This window comes from Nycticebus coucang, chromosome 8, assembly GCF_027406575.1.
Source record: "Nycticebus coucang isolate mNycCou1 chromosome 8, mNycCou1.pri, whole genome shotgun sequence".
NCBI lineage: Eukaryota > Metazoa > Chordata > Mammalia > Primates > Lorisidae > Nycticebus > Nycticebus coucang.
In genome coordinates, this window is record NC_069787.1 from 122,481,067 (window position 1) to 122,496,680 (window position 15,614).

General features: G+C 41.3%; 1 pseudogene; it reads left to right on the top strand.

The window, feature by feature from the left end:
- Positions 1 to 1,814: 1,814 nt before the first annotated feature.
- Positions 1,815 to 2,087, top strand: LOC128591433 (protein NCBP2AS2-like; annotated as a pseudogene).
- The last annotated feature ends 13,527 nt before the right edge of the window (positions 2,088 to 15,614 follow it).

Here is a 15,614-nt window from a genome sequence, read left to right on the forward strand (position 1 = left end):
CTCTAAAGAAGACAGATGAATGGCTAACATATGAAACAATACTCCTCATCTGTAATCATCAGTGAAACACAAATCAAAACTACCCTAAGATATCACCTAACCCCAGTGAGAATGGCCCACATCACAAAGCTCAAAGCTGTAGTTGCTGGCATGGATGTGGAGAGAAGGGAATACTTTTACATAGCTGGTGGGACTGCAAACTAATAACCTTTTGGGGAGGAGGGTATGAGGAGGTATGTAGAAACCTCAAAGAATTCAAATTAGACTTCCCATTTGATCCTGCAGTCCCATTACTGGGCATCTACCCAGAAAAAAAAAAAATCCTTTTATCATAAGGACATTTGCACTAGACTGTTTATTGCAGCTCAATTTATAATTGCCAAAATGTGGAACAGCCTAAATGCCCACCAATCTAGGAGTGAATTTACAAACTGTGGTATATGTACACCATGGAATACTATTCAGCCATGAAAAAAGATGGAGACTTTACATTTTTTGTATTAACCTGGATGGAGGTGGAACACATTCTTCTTAGTAAAGCATCACAAGAATGGAGAAGCGAGAATCCAGTGTACTCTATTCTAATATGAAGGCAGTAGGGGGATGAGCAAGTGTGGAGAGGGGAGGAGGGAGCGGAATGGGAATGGGGGGTCACTAGGTATGGCACACCTCTTGGGGGTGGGACACAATTATAAGAAGGACTTTATCTAATAAAATTGCAATCAGTGTAAGCTAATTCTTACCCTCAATGAATCCCAAACAATTTTAAAAAATGGAGAAAAAGAACAAAGTGATTGTACTAGTTTGTACTCCCATCGGCAACATTTTTTTCTGCTGAGGCATCCTACATAGTTTTTTGAAACTGTCATTTTTTATTTTTTAATTTTTTTCTGTCACTTTATGGAAGTTGAGAAGATTGGGGAAAGGACACCAAAGTAATTTAAGTAATATGTTTGGTCATGATTTGTATTGCCTAGTTTGTGAATTTTATTTCCCCTTTTCTCTATTGGGTCTGGTGCTTTTTTTCTTACTATTATTATTACATGTTCCATATGTTTTAGAGATTAACATACTTACTCTTTTGCCTTAAAAATGTCTTTATCTCTTATGTTCTATGGACAATGTTTGTTTTTGTTTTTGTTTTTTGGTTTGTTTTTGAGACAGAGTCTCACTTTGTTGCCCTTGGTAGAATGTCGTGGGGTCACAGCTCACAGCAACCTCAAACTCTTGGGCTTAAGCCATCCTCTTGCCTCAGCCTCCCACGTAGCTGGGACCAAAGACTCCCGCCACAATGCCCAGCTATTTTTAGAGACAGGGGTCTTGCTCTGCCTCAGGCTAGTCTCAAACCTGTGAGCTCAGGCAATTCACCTGCCTTGGCCTCCCAGAGTGCTAGGATTACAGGTGTGAGCCAAGGGCCTGGCCCATGGACAGTGTTTTAAAAATAAAGACACCACCTGGCATGCTGGTTCACACCTGCAATCGCTGCACTTTGAAGGCTTAGGCAGAACAATCACCTGAAGTCAAGACCAACCTGGATTACATAATGAAACCGGATCTCCACAAAAAAAATTTAAAAATTAGCTGGGCAAGTTGGCACGTTTCTGTAGTCCTAGCTACTCAGAACGTTGAGCCAGGAGGATCACTTGAGCCCAAGAGTTTGAAGTTGCAGAGAGCTATGATCATGCCACTGCACTCCAGCCTGGGTCACAGAGTGCGAACCTGTCTCTCTAAATAAATAAATACATAAATAAATAAACATAGGTGATCGGAAGGTGAGAGCGGTATGCTCCTGGTTCCAGGGTGCTGGGAGGAGGATGGTTTCCCGGCGTCTGCCGGCCGCCCTGCCTCACAGCCTGCAGCTGGTGGAGCGTCTGGCCGAGTCGCAGCGCCCCGCTTCCCGCCAAGCTACGCGGCCAGGACGCCGCCCGCCGCCTGCGGGACCTCGCAGCTGGGCCTGCAGCCTCCTAGGGCGGCCGCACTGAGCGATTCAAAGACACCTTCACCCACGAGCTACGCCGAGACGAGGCTTTCGGGACAACCCGGGGTCACCACCAGGTAGCCAGAGGGGCCCGGGTTCTAGCACTTAACCCCTCCCTGGGCCAGGTCAAGGTCGCTTACTTTTCCTTTTGGGCTATACACCAGCCTCCGCATTAAGGAATCATCCCGGCCGTGAGCAAGGCTTTGAATCCCACATTGTTGGCCTGCAGACGTCTCATGCAGAAGAACTTGGGCTAAACCGACAACCCGGTTGAAGTCCTGTGATTGGACAGGGCACAGTGTGGAGAAAGACCCCAAAGCCTGACAGAGATAAAGATAGGCTGGACTTTGACACAGTTTGTATGGAGGAAGAGCCCCAGAACGATCCACAGCCAGAGAGAGAGCCTTCCCTCTGCAGATGGGACTACAACTCTGGGTGGATGCTGCTGCATCTGCAGTGCTACAGCAGGACACTTAATTCGGGGGTTGGGGGGGCATGGATGGAGAGACAACCCTGCAACTGCCCAAATCCTTTGATTAAATATGTGAGCTAAATATAATAATAAATAAAAAGGGCAGACTACTATGAAACTAATTTATGGCTTTCATATGAAAGCTATAACCCACTTATAACCTAAGAATATGGGGAAGGGAGAGAGGGAGGGAAGGGAGGGGGGAGGATAGGAGGAGGGAGGGTGATTGGTGGGATTACACCTGCGGTGCATCTTTTACAAGGGTACATGTGAAACTTAGTAAATGTAGAATATAAATGGCTTAACATAATAACTATGAAAATGCCAGGAAGGCTATGTTAACCAGTGTGATGAAAATATGTCAAACAGTCTATAAAACCAGTGTATGATGCCCCATGATTGCATTAATGTACACAGCTATGATTTAATAATAAAATAAAATAAAAAACCAAGGCAGAGTTCATATGCTTTTTAAAATCATTTGACAGCCATATATTGGATATCAATGATATGCTGAGCACTGGATTATATTTTGAAAATGACTAATATTTTTACAGTGCTTTACAAAGTATTTTATTTTCATATATATTATTTGACTCAACGTAAGTTAAGCACACACATTACCTATATCCAAACATTATTTTGATATATTTGTTGTAGACCATTAAAGAACAGAGAGAAAGGGCAGCGCCTATGGCTCAAAGGAGTAGGGCGCCAGCCCCATATGCCGGAGGTGGTGGGTTCAAGCCCGGCCCCGGCCAAAAACTGCAAAAAAAAAAAGAACTGAGAGAAAAATGAGAATGAGTGATAAATGGACAAAAGAAAATGTGTTAAGTTGGCTAAGAGGTGGAGAAAGATGAAGAAAGAAATAACAAATGTGTGAACGAGAGACCAGGGAGTAGAGAAAGGAAGGACATTCAATGAATGTTAGATAAACATGTTTCTGCTCCCCTAAAATTCCCTTGGGTAGCTTTATAATGCACTTTTACAAGTCTTTTAAAATCCCAAATAACTGGTTATACCTCCTCCAACAAATTGTTCCTAGAGAAGGATTTTTTCCTTTGAGTAACTAGAGAAAACGTTGTTATAAAGAATGGAATTAGATTGGTGAAATTTCTTCTTTGAGAAAATTTTGGTGTAAATTTTGGTTATGCTGCTCTTTACTAGCCAACTTAAATTTCATGGCATCTTGAATCATTATATTTATATCATTTATATCATTACTAAAAAGATGCTTAAATTTAAAAAATCAAGCATAGGCTACACATGAAGTTTATATCGTATTTATACTGTACTTGTATGAATATTATGATGCCTATTGCCAGAATGATAAAATCATGGACATTATTTAAAGATAAGTGATTTTAGTATATGAAAACAGCTTAAATTCCTAAGTTATAAAATTCTACATAAAATGTTATCCTTACACAACAATTTCTATAGAAAGCATTGGCTTGATGCCTGTAACTCAGTGGTTAGGGTGCTGGCCACATACACTGGGGCTGGTGGGTTCGAACCCGGCCAGGGCCTGCTAAACAACACTGACAACAACAACAACCACCACCACAACAAACAGCCAGGCATTGTGGCGGGCGCCTGAACTTTTTAGAGTTTCACTATGTCGCCCTGGGTAGAGTGCCACGGCGTCGCAGCTCACAGCAACCTACAACTCTTGTGCTTAAGCGATTCTCTTGCCTCAGACTCCCAAGTAGCTGGGACTACAGGTGCCTACCACAATGCCCGGCTATTTTTATTGCAGTTGTCACTGCTGTTTTAGCTGGCTGGGGCCGGGTTTGAACCTGCCACCCTCGGTATATGGGGCCAGCGCCCTACCTTCTGAGCCACAGGTGCTGCCCAGCATACTATATTTTAAAACCCAGAGATCTTCATTTTCTTCATCTTGCTGTAAGCTATTATGCGTTATCATGTTTCACTCTTATGTTTTCTATTTTTCATATATGAACATCTCAATAGCAGCATTATTCATAATAAGAAAGAAGCAATGCAAATGTCCATTGGCAGAGGAATAAATAAAATGTGGTGTGTGTGTGTGTATATAGTGGAATATTAGCCTTAAAAGGAAGGAAACCCTGTCTCATGCTATAATATGGATGAACACTGATGACGTTATGCTAAATAAAATAAGGTAGTCATCACAAAAAAGACAAATACTGTATGATTCTACTTATATTAGCTGTTGAAAGTGGTCAAATTATAAATGGAAAAAGAAAATAGAATAGTGGTTACCAGGAGATGGGAGAAAAAGTTGAAATGGGGAGTTCAATGGCTCAAGTTTTTGTCTTATAAAATGAAAAGTTATGGTCATCTGTTCCACAACAATATGAATAGACTTAACACTACTTAACTGTACATTTTAAATGATTAAGATAGTAATTTTTTTTTTTTTATGGCGTCTCTCTCTCTCGCCAGATTAGAGTGCAGTGGTGTGACCATAGTTTACAGCAATCTCAAACTCCTGGGCACAAGCCATCCTCCTGCCTCAGCTTCCTTAGCAGCTGGAACTACAGGCATGTGCCACCACGGTTTGCTAATTTTTCTATTTTTTGTAGAGATAAGAGTGTTGCTCTTGCTTGGGCTGGTCTGGAACAATGTAGTAAATTTTATGTGGGTTTTTTTTGAGACAGAGCCTCAACCTGTCTCCCTGGGTAGAGTGCTGTGGCATCACAGCTCACAGCGAACTCCAACTCCTGGACTTAAGCGATTCTCTTGCCTCAGTCTCCCAAGTAGCTGGGACTACAGGTGCCCACCACAATGCCCGGCTATTTTTTGGTTGTAGTTGTCATTGTTGTTTGGCAGGCCCGAGCTGGATTCACACCCGCCAGCTCTGGTGTATGTGGCTGGCGCTTGAGCTACAGGCGCCGAGCCTGTGTTTTGTTTAGTTTTGTTTTTTTAACCACAGTTACTGGGTGTTCATATCAGTGAATTTGTGCCATGGGTTTTGTTAAGGATAACCAATTCAAAAGTCCATCAAAATCATAGCGCTATAGCCAGGCACAGTGGCTCACACCTATAATCCTAGCACTCTGGGAGGTCAAGGCTGGTGAATCACTTGAGCTCACAAGTTTGAGACCAATGTGAGCAAAAGCGAGACCCAGTCCCTACTAAAAATAGAACAACTGAGGCAAGAGGATTGCTTGAGCCTGATTTGGAGGTTGCTGTGAGCTATGATGCCAGAGCACTCTACCCAGGGCAACAGCTTGAGACTCTGTCTCTAAAAAGAAATAAAAAATAACAATAAATCATAGCACTGTAAACAAAGAGACAGTGGTGACAGGAAAAATGCTCTGCTTTAAAATGTGTCCAGTAGGCAGCGCCTGTGGCTCAAGGAGTAGGGCACTGGTCCCATATGCCGGAGATGGCGGGTTCAAACCCAGCCCCGGCCAAAAACCACCCAAAAAAATAAATAAATAAATAAAATGTGTCCAGTGATACCTGTGCCTTTGGAAATCATTTGTTAAAGTATATTTTGAATGCTTAACACACAACAAAACGGTTACAGTGAATTGGCTTGGTTTGAATCTCAGTTCTGTGGTTTGGTGGCTCAACTGATCCTCTTTCCTCAGCCCCCAGAGTAGCTGGGACTACAGGTACGTGCCACAATGCCCAGCTAGTTTTTCCTATTTTTAGCAGAGATAAGGTTTCGCTCTTGCTCAGGCTGGTATCCAACTCTTGAGCTCAGGCATTCCACCAGCCTCAACCTCCCAGAGTGCTAGGAGGACAGGTGTGAGCCACCGCACCTGGCCTAAACAAAGAGTTTTACGGTTTATTTTTCAAATTTTGAAGTGAGTTCAAACTTAACAGCAAAGCTGCAATAACAGTACAAAAAACTCTCACATACTCTTCAACTAGAAAAGGCATTTTTCCCCCCAGTAATCTCCCTTGTAGCAAAAGGATATAATTCAGGATCATGTATTTCACCACTTGTCATGTCTCTACTCTCCTTCAATCTGGAATAGCTCCTCAGTCCTCTCTTGACTTTTATTTTATAAAATTATTGTGGCTAATTTTGTATTTCAGGCATCACAGTGCATTTCCAGTTGCGTATGTCCATCCAGAATGCCCTCCTTGAATCCAGGTGAGTCTTGTGATTCACTCAAGGAATAGAAGCAGGAAAGTAAACCTGTGTGATTTCTAAGACTAGATTAGACAAGACCAAACAGCTTCTACCTGGCACTTGGTATCTCACCTCCCACTACTTCTCTCTCTCTCCCCCCTACCCCTGAGACTCCGGCTTTGACCTAAAGAAAAGCAAGTTACTCTGAAGCAGCTGTAATAAAGAGATCACAGAGATCCTAGATGAGCCACAGCTGTTCCAGGCCTCAGCAGTCTGCGTCTCCCAGCCAGGTGTCAGAGGTGTGAGTTAGAAAGCCCCTAGAGGGTCCCAGCTCCTAGGCTTTGAGGCAGTACAGCTGAGGCCTAGTGGGGTGGGCTTTTGATTATGCCAGCTGACACAACAGGGCAAAGAAAAGCTGCCCTAGAAATGTTATTTTAAGTCACTATGTTTGAAGGTGTTTGTTACATAGCAAGAGATAAACTGGAACAATTACATACAGCTATCTTGTGGAATGTGACTCCTCTAGGGTCTGTCTGATGTTTATTCAGGATTGGATTCAGGTTTAGACAGTACACAACTGAAGTAATATTGTGATCATTTCACTGTGTCCAGTGAGATGTCTTCAAAAATTGTCTTCGATTTTTTAAATTGACACTTTTTTCTTACATAATTAATAATCATTTTGTGGGAGATACTTTGAGCCAATGTAAATAAAACCTGTTTCTTATGTAACTTTCACTCACTAATTTTTACCATCCATTGTTGTTTCTTGCCTGAATTAGTTATGATGGCTACAAAATAATAATTTTCTAATTTGTTGTTTTAAATTTACTAGTTGACATCCTATTATAGGAAGAACTTTCTCCATTTAATCATTCATTTATTTATATTGACGTAGGCTAATGTATTCCTAATTGATTCAGTGGATATGTTTACCCTGTTTATTTTGAGATACTATCCCTGACTTGGCCAGCAAAATCTCCTTCAATATGACTTCTCCATCCTTCTGACATGTTCCATTTTTTTTTTTTTTTTGTAGAGACAGAGTTTCTACAGAGCCGTGGCGTCACACAGCTCACAGCAACCTCCAGCTCCTGGGCTTAGGCGATTCTCCTGCCTCAGCCTCTGGAGTAGCTGGGACTACAGGTGCCTGCCACAACGCTCGGCTATTTTTTTGTTGCAGGTATGGCCCGGGCTGGATTTGAACCCTCCACCCTCGGTATATGGGGCCAGCGCCCTGCTCACTGAGCCACAGACGCTGCCCCATGTTCCACTGTTGTTTAAGCACTTCCTTACTTCTGGTACAACAAGATGTTTCTATTACCTTTCCCCTCTGCCTTGGTCCTGAAATGAGCCATTTCTCCAAGAAGCCCTCGTTCCTCTTACTGAAGAATGGTATTAAGAAACCAGGATCACGGCTTGGCACCTGTGGCTCAAATGGCTAAGGTGCCAGCCACATACACCTGAGCTGGTGGGTTCAAATCCAGCCCGGACCCACCAAACATCAATGCCGGCTGCAACCAAAAAATAGCCAGGTGTTGTGGTGGGCACCTATAATCCCAGCTACTTGGGAGGCAGAGACAGGAGAATTGCTTGAGCCCAGGAGTTGGAGGTTGCTGTGAGCTATGATGCCATACCACTCTACCCAGGGTGACAGCTTGAGGCTCTGTCTCAAAAAAAAAAGAAACCAGAATCAGGGTGCGGAGTTTGCTTGTTGCTACTGAGGTGATACTGCTTCTGGGGCTTCCCTGGGCACAGAGACAAGTAAACATGTAAATATAATACAGAGTGGTGAGGATTAACAACAGGAAAAGGATTATGGGATCACAAGGGGAAGAGGCATGTAACCCAAGACTTCAGAGTTATGGGGAGGGAAATGGAAAGAGAATTATGTGCAAAAGGCCTGAGACAAGAGAGATGTGTCATATTTAAAGAACTGAAGCACTTGTGTGGTGCCTGTGGCTCAAGGAGTAGGGCGCCGGCTCCATATACCAGAGGTGGTGGGTTCAAACCCAGCTCTGGCCAAAAACTGCAAAAAAAAAAAAAAAGAAAAAAAAGAACTGAAGTAGTTTAATAGCAGTGGAAAGAGAGCAGACTGCAAGGTAAACAGTTGCTAGACAAATCTCCAAGCACCCAAGAAGCAGAGCAATGAGAGCGATTAAAAGATTCTGAGCAGGGGATCTATGATCAAATTTGCATTGTAGAAGAGTTGTCTTCAATTTTTTAAAATGCATACCACCCTATAAGAATTTTGAAAAGTGTACCTCCTTCCGTATTTTAAGTTGACAACTAATATTTTTCCTAATTTTGAAAGTTAATTTTCTTCTTAATGGGAGGTTAAAAATATTAAACATTTTGGGCAGCGTCTGTGGCTCAGTGGGTAGGGTGGCAGGTTCAAACCTGGCCTTAGCCAAACTGCAACAACAACAACAACAAAAAATAGCTGGGTGTTGTGGCGGGCACCTGTAGTCCCACCTACTCGGGAGGCTGAGGTAAGAGAATCGCCTAAGCCCAGGAGTTGGAGGTTGCTGTGAGCTGTGACACTACAGCACTCTACTGAGGGAGATAAAGTGAGACTCATCTCTAAAAAAAAAAATTAAACATTTTGAAAGATGAAATAAGATGACCATAGATTATACCTGAAATAAATATTTTATGATATGATATATACCAAATCTGAAAAGTCATGTGAAATTTCTATCTATGGGTTTTATCAAATATATCTTGAAAAATGTTTGGTCTCAGAAATCATAATAATTATATTTAAAAGCATGAGAATCACTGTTCTCTGCTGCCTATATTATACATTCAAGGCAATCTTCTCCCTTAACAAAAACATATGTATGACAGATAAAAGAAGGAAGACCTTGTAGGTTTAAGATGTCTCAACTTGGCTTGGTGCCTGTAGCACTGGTTATGGTGCCGGCCACATGCACTGAGGGTGGCGAGTTCAAACCCAGCCCAGGCTAGCTAAATAACAATGACAACTGCAATAAAAAAAAAATAGCCGGGTGTTGTGGTGGGCACCTATAGTCTCAGCTACTTGGGAGGCTGAGGCAAGAGAATCACTTAAGCCCAAGAGTTTGAGGTTGCTATGAGCTGTGATGCCACGACAATCTACTGAGGGCGACATAGTGAAACTTTGTTTTCCACCCCCCTAAAAAAGATGCCTCAACTTATCATTATGTCTCCAGACTTTTGCTTCTGCCAAAGATGGAGCAACAAGAACTCGACTTACTTTTCATGCCTGAAACAAACAACAAAACTCACTCTAGGTGCCATGGCTTATCACTGTAATCCTACCACTTTGGGAGGCCAACATGGGAGGATCACTTGAGCCCTGGAATTTGAGACCAACCTGCACCACATCGTAAGACCCCTATCTCTTCAAAAAATAAAAAGGTTAACCAGTCATTGTAGTTACCTGTAGCTCCAGCTACTGGGGATGCTGAGGTGAGAGGATTGTTTGAGTTCAGTTCAAGGTTGCAGTGAGTTATAATCACACCACTACACTCCAGCCTGGGCCACAGAAAGAAACCTGTCTCAAAAAAAAGAAAAAAAGTCAGCAATCCTGACAGACAAGAAGCAAATATGTAAGTCCTTTAATTGCTTCAGCTTAGTGCCTTGACAGTCTCTAGATTATAGATATAAATCTAACTGAATCAATCACATTAAATGTAAATGGTTTAAATACTCCAATTGAAAGACAGAAATTGGACACTGCCATTGCAGTACATTGAGCTCCATAGAGACAGCACCAGGGCAAGTGAGAGCCAGACGGGCACTGCGCGACTCTGTGCCTCGCTGAGGAAAAATAACTAAACATGGGCAAAGGAGATTCTAAGAAGCCGAGAGGCAAAATGTCATCTTATGCATTCTTTGTGCAAACTTGTCAGGAGGAGCACAAGAAGAAGCACCCAGATGCTTCAGTCAACTTCTCAGAGTTTTCTAAGAAGTGCTCAGAGAGGTGGAAGACCATGTCTGCTCAAGAGAAAGGAAGATTTGAAGATACGGCAAAGGCGGACAAGGCCTGTTGTGAAAGAGAAATGAAAACCTACATCCCTCCTAAAGGGGAAACAAAAAAGAAGCTCAAGGATCCTAATGCACCCAAGAGGCCTCCTTCGGCCTTTTTCTTGTTCTGTTCTGATTATCGCCCCCAAATCAAAGGAGAACATCCCGGCCTATCCTTTGGTGATGTTGCAAAGAAGCTGGGGGAGATGTGGAATAACATTGCTGCGGAGGACAAGCAGCCTGATGAAAAGAAGGCTGCAAAGCTGAAGGAAAAATATGAAAAGGATATTGCTGCACACCGAGCTAAAGGAAAGCCTGATGCAGCGAAAAAGGGAATAGTCAAGGCGGAAAAAAGCAAGAAAAAAAAGGAAGAGGAGGAGGATGAAGAAGAGGAAGGGGGAAGATGATAATAAGTTGGTTCTAGCACAATTATTTTTCTTCTCTATAAAGCATTTAACTCCCTGTACACAACTCACTCCTTTTAAAGAAAAAAATTGAAATGTAAGGCTGTGTAAGATTTGTTTTTAAACTGTACAGTGTCTTTTTTTGTATAGTTAACACACTACCGAATGTGTCTTTAGATAGCCCCGTCCTGGTGGTATTTTCAATAGCCACTAACTTTGCCTGGTACAGTATGGGGTTTGTAAATTGGCATGGAAATTTAAAGCAGGTTCTTGTTGGTGCACAGCACGAATTAGTTATATAAGGGGATGGGAGTTTTTTCATCTTCAGTTGTCTCTGATGAAGCTTATATGAAATAATTATTTTGTTAACTGAATACCACTCTGTAATTACAAAAAATTTGCCGCTGTTTTGTTGCCATTCTGAATGCTTCTAAGTAAATGCAATTTTTTTTATTAAAAAATAAAATAAAAGACAAAAATTGGCAGATTAGACAAAAAAGCCAGCCTCAACAATAATTTGTTTACAAGAAACACTTTAAACATAAAGACACAAACAGGTTAAAGGGATATAAAAAATATGTCATGCCAACACTAGTAAAGAAAAAAGGCATAGCTATATTAATATTGGACAAAGTAGATTTTAGAGTAAATAATATTACCAGGGATAAAGATTGCCATCTCATAATGATAAAGTGACTAGTCAATTACATATTCATATCATTTCATAGTGGTAAAGTGATCAATAATAATTATAAACCTTTATGACCCTAATAACAAGCAACAAGATATATGAAATCAAAATTGCTGAAACGATAAGAAGAGAAGTCATAACTATAGTTGAAGTTTCAATATCCCCTCTTGTGCTAGAACAGGTACACAGAAATCAGCAAGAGTAGGCTTTGAGCAACACTATCAACCAATTTGACCTTTACCTTTTATAGAACATTCCATACAACAAGAGCAAAATACATATTCTTTTCAAGTGTACATAGAACATTTACCATGATAGACTACATTCTGAGCCATAAAATAGGTCTTAGGGAATTTGGAAGTATCCAGGTCATACTAAATATATTCTCTGACCATAGTGGACTTAAATTAGAAACCAATAACAGAAATATCTCTGGAAAGTCCACAAAACTTGAAAATGAAATAGCATGCTTATAGGTAACCCAAGGGTCAAAGAAGAAATCAAATGGGCAATCAGACACTATTTTGAACTTAATGAAATGCAAGTACAGTACATCAGGATTTATGGGACATTGCTAAAGTATTTATAGGGAAGTTTATAAACACTTATATTAGAAAAGAAAAAAATGTTTCAAATTAATGATCTCAGAATCCAATTCAAGAAACTAGAAAAAGAAGAGCAAACAAAACACAAAGAAGAAAGGAAATAATAAAGATCAATCTGGAAATCAATGAAATATTAATTGAAAGCATAAAAATAGAGAAAGTAAATGAAACCAAGAGCTGGTTCTTTTGAGTATATCAATAAAATTGATAAGCATTTAGCCATGTAGATGAGGAAGAATAGAAAGAAAACAGAAATTACCAATATCAGGAATAAGAAAGTTGACATTCACTTCAGATTCTATATGTTAAATGAATGATAAGGGAATTTCATAAACTTTATCCCAATGAATCTGACAACTTTGGTGAAGTGAACAAACTGCTTAACAGACAAATTGCCAATGCTTACTAAAGAAAAAATAAGTAACTTGAATAGCCCTCTATTTTTTTTTTTTGCAGTTTTTGGCCAGGGCTGGGTTTGAACCAGCCACCTCCGGCATATGGGGCTGGTGCCCTACTCCTTTGAGCCACAGGTGCCGCCCACCCCGTATCTATTTTATAAAATGGCATTTTTAGGTAAAACCTTTCCATAAGGAAAACTCCAGCCCCAGCTGACCTCTTTGGTGAATTCTAACAACTATTTAAGGAAGAACTAAACCAAAGACATGGCAAGAAAAATACAAACCAATATTCCTCATAAACATAGATGCAAAAATTCAAAACCAAAATTTTAACACATCAAATCTAACATATAAAAAGGAAATTTCATCATGTTTACTTGAGATTTATCCCTAGAATGCAGAGCCAGTTATACATTTAAAAACTCGGTGTAATTTATCACATTAAAAAACCAGGGAAAAAGCCAATGTAGTCATCTTGCTTTCTACTTCTAAGAGGTTTTTCCTAGGAAAAGAATTTCAGGAGGTTGGGCGGCGCCTGTGACTCAAGGAGTAGGGAGCAGGTCCCATATGCCGGAGGTGGCGGATTCAAGCCCTACCCCCGGCCAAAAAAAAAAAAAAAGAATTTCAGGAGGTACCATGTAGGCCAAGCAAGCAACTGGCAGCTTTTTGTCAAAAGCAAAAGTATTCTTTCGCGGGAGAGCATGAGCAGGCTTGAAAAACTGCACTGGCGGGCGGCGCCTGTGGCTCAGTCGGTAAGGCGCCGGCCCCATATACCGAGGGTGGCCGGTTCAAACCCGGCCCCGGCCAAACTGCAACCAAAAAATAGCCGGGCATTGTGGCGGGCGCCTGTAGTCCCAGCTACTCGGAAGGCTGAGGCAAGAGAATCGCTTAAGTCCAGGAGTTGGAGGTTGCTGTGAGCTGTGTGAGGCCACGGCACTCTGCAGAGGGCCATAAAGTGAGACTCTGTCTCTACAAAAAAAAAAGAAAAGAAAAGAAAAACTGCACTGGGAGGAAGTGGTTTTATTTTTTTTAATTTTTATTTAATTTTTTTGAGGCGGAGTCTCACTCTTGTTACTCTGGGTAGTATTTTACAGCAACCTCAAAGTCTTGGGCTCAAGAGATTCTCATATTGCAACCTCCTAAGTAGCTAGAAATACAGGCACCCACCTGATGCCTAGCTAGTTTTTCCATTTTTAGTAAAGATGGGGTCTTAGGGTCTTGCTCATGGTTAGGATGGTCTCAAATTCCTAAATCGGAGCAATCCACCCACCTCAGCCTCCCAGAGGGCTAGGATTACAGACATGAGCCACCGCCAAAGACCAGGAAGTGGTTTTAGATCTTTTGTAATTTTTCTTATTGAGGTAAGGAATATTCCAGACTAAGGAGTTCACTTTTATTAAGAATTTAGGTAGTAACTCTTAGAATTGGGTTCCTCCCATTTTTTTTTTTTCTTGTAGAGACAGATTCTCACTGTACCGCCCTCGGTAGAGTGCCGTGGCGTCACACAGCTCACAGCAACCTCTAACTCTTGGGCTTATGCGATTCTCTTGCCTCAGCCTTCCGAGCAGCTGGGACTACAGGCGCCCGCCACAACGCCCGGCTATTTTTTTGTTGCAGTTTGGCCGGGGCTGGGTTTGAACCCGCCACCCTCAGTATATGGGGCCGGCACCCTACTCACTGAGCCACAGGCTCTGCCCGGTTCCTCCCATTTTTATAGTTTATATTGTCTTGCAACTGTCCTGGTGATTTCTATGACAGCAATTTTAAAATTGCAATGCAAATGAATTGTAATTAGGCAAGGTTTAAGTAAGGTGTGACAGATAGCTGGTTGAAACTGGTTCTTGCTCATGGTGACCATCCCCTCTAGTTCGCTTCTGTTTGAGGGTTGTTTACTTTAAAACCTTCACCCAATTTGTAATACCCTACGTTGGGTCTTAGCCCTGTTTCTTAGTCTCCTACTCTAACAATCTCAGTAGCCACAGAAAAAGCATTTGGCAGCATCCATTCTTGATAAAAAACAAAAAACAAAAAACAAAAAAAACACTAGCAAAAATAGGAATAGAAAGGAACTTTTCATAAAACCCTTTGTTTTAATGAAAAACGTACAGGTTATTGGTGAAAGACTAAATGTTTCCCCTCCCAAAATCATGGTGCAATGAGACTGGGCACAGAAGTTTGGGAGAGAGAGTTTTGTTTCAGACTTGAATTTGGGACCCAACATGACATTAAACATCTTACTGGGGAATATACACAGTTATATAGATCTGGAACTCAGAAGAGAGCTGTCAACAGAGACTACCAAGGGTATTTTTAAAACAAGTGCCCTGGGGAAACAAAGGTGAAGAGGATTAGGAATAGAAACACTGAAGAAATCCAACACTTAAAACTCCTTAAGGATAGACATAGGAAGAGAAGCAAGCAAAGGCAACCAAAAGCAATCATAGAGATAAAAAGGCAACTCCACAGGGCATTGTGAGGATAATTGTAGATTATAATCTATGTACAAGGGTCAACGGAGTGAAAAGTTGAAGAAGAACTTAAAATATCTGTATATGGATCCTGGAGCATATTTAGCCATAAACAGAAGTGAGCATTAGAATATATTTAAAGTAGGCATTATCTAATATAGTTGGGATTTAGCCAATCCTTAATGCCAGTACATCATATCACATTGCATTCTATTAGTGGTGGATGTTTATGTAGGTTGAGACTCTCCTATTGGTTACTGCATTTTATTTTTCTGGATTGTTTATACAGATCTATCCAGAGAACCCAGTATCCATGGATTTGGAAAGTTCAATCTTCAGTCCCCCAAAATGTAAGTGAATCAAAGGGGTAGGAGTTGGCCCCACATGCAGCAAATGGTGGGTTCAAACCCAGCCCTGGCCAGAAACTGCAAAAAAAAAAAAAAAAAAGGGCAGTGCCTGCGGCTCAAAAATGTAAGTGAAATACTTTTGAATCTGAGGCCCATTGGGCCCTT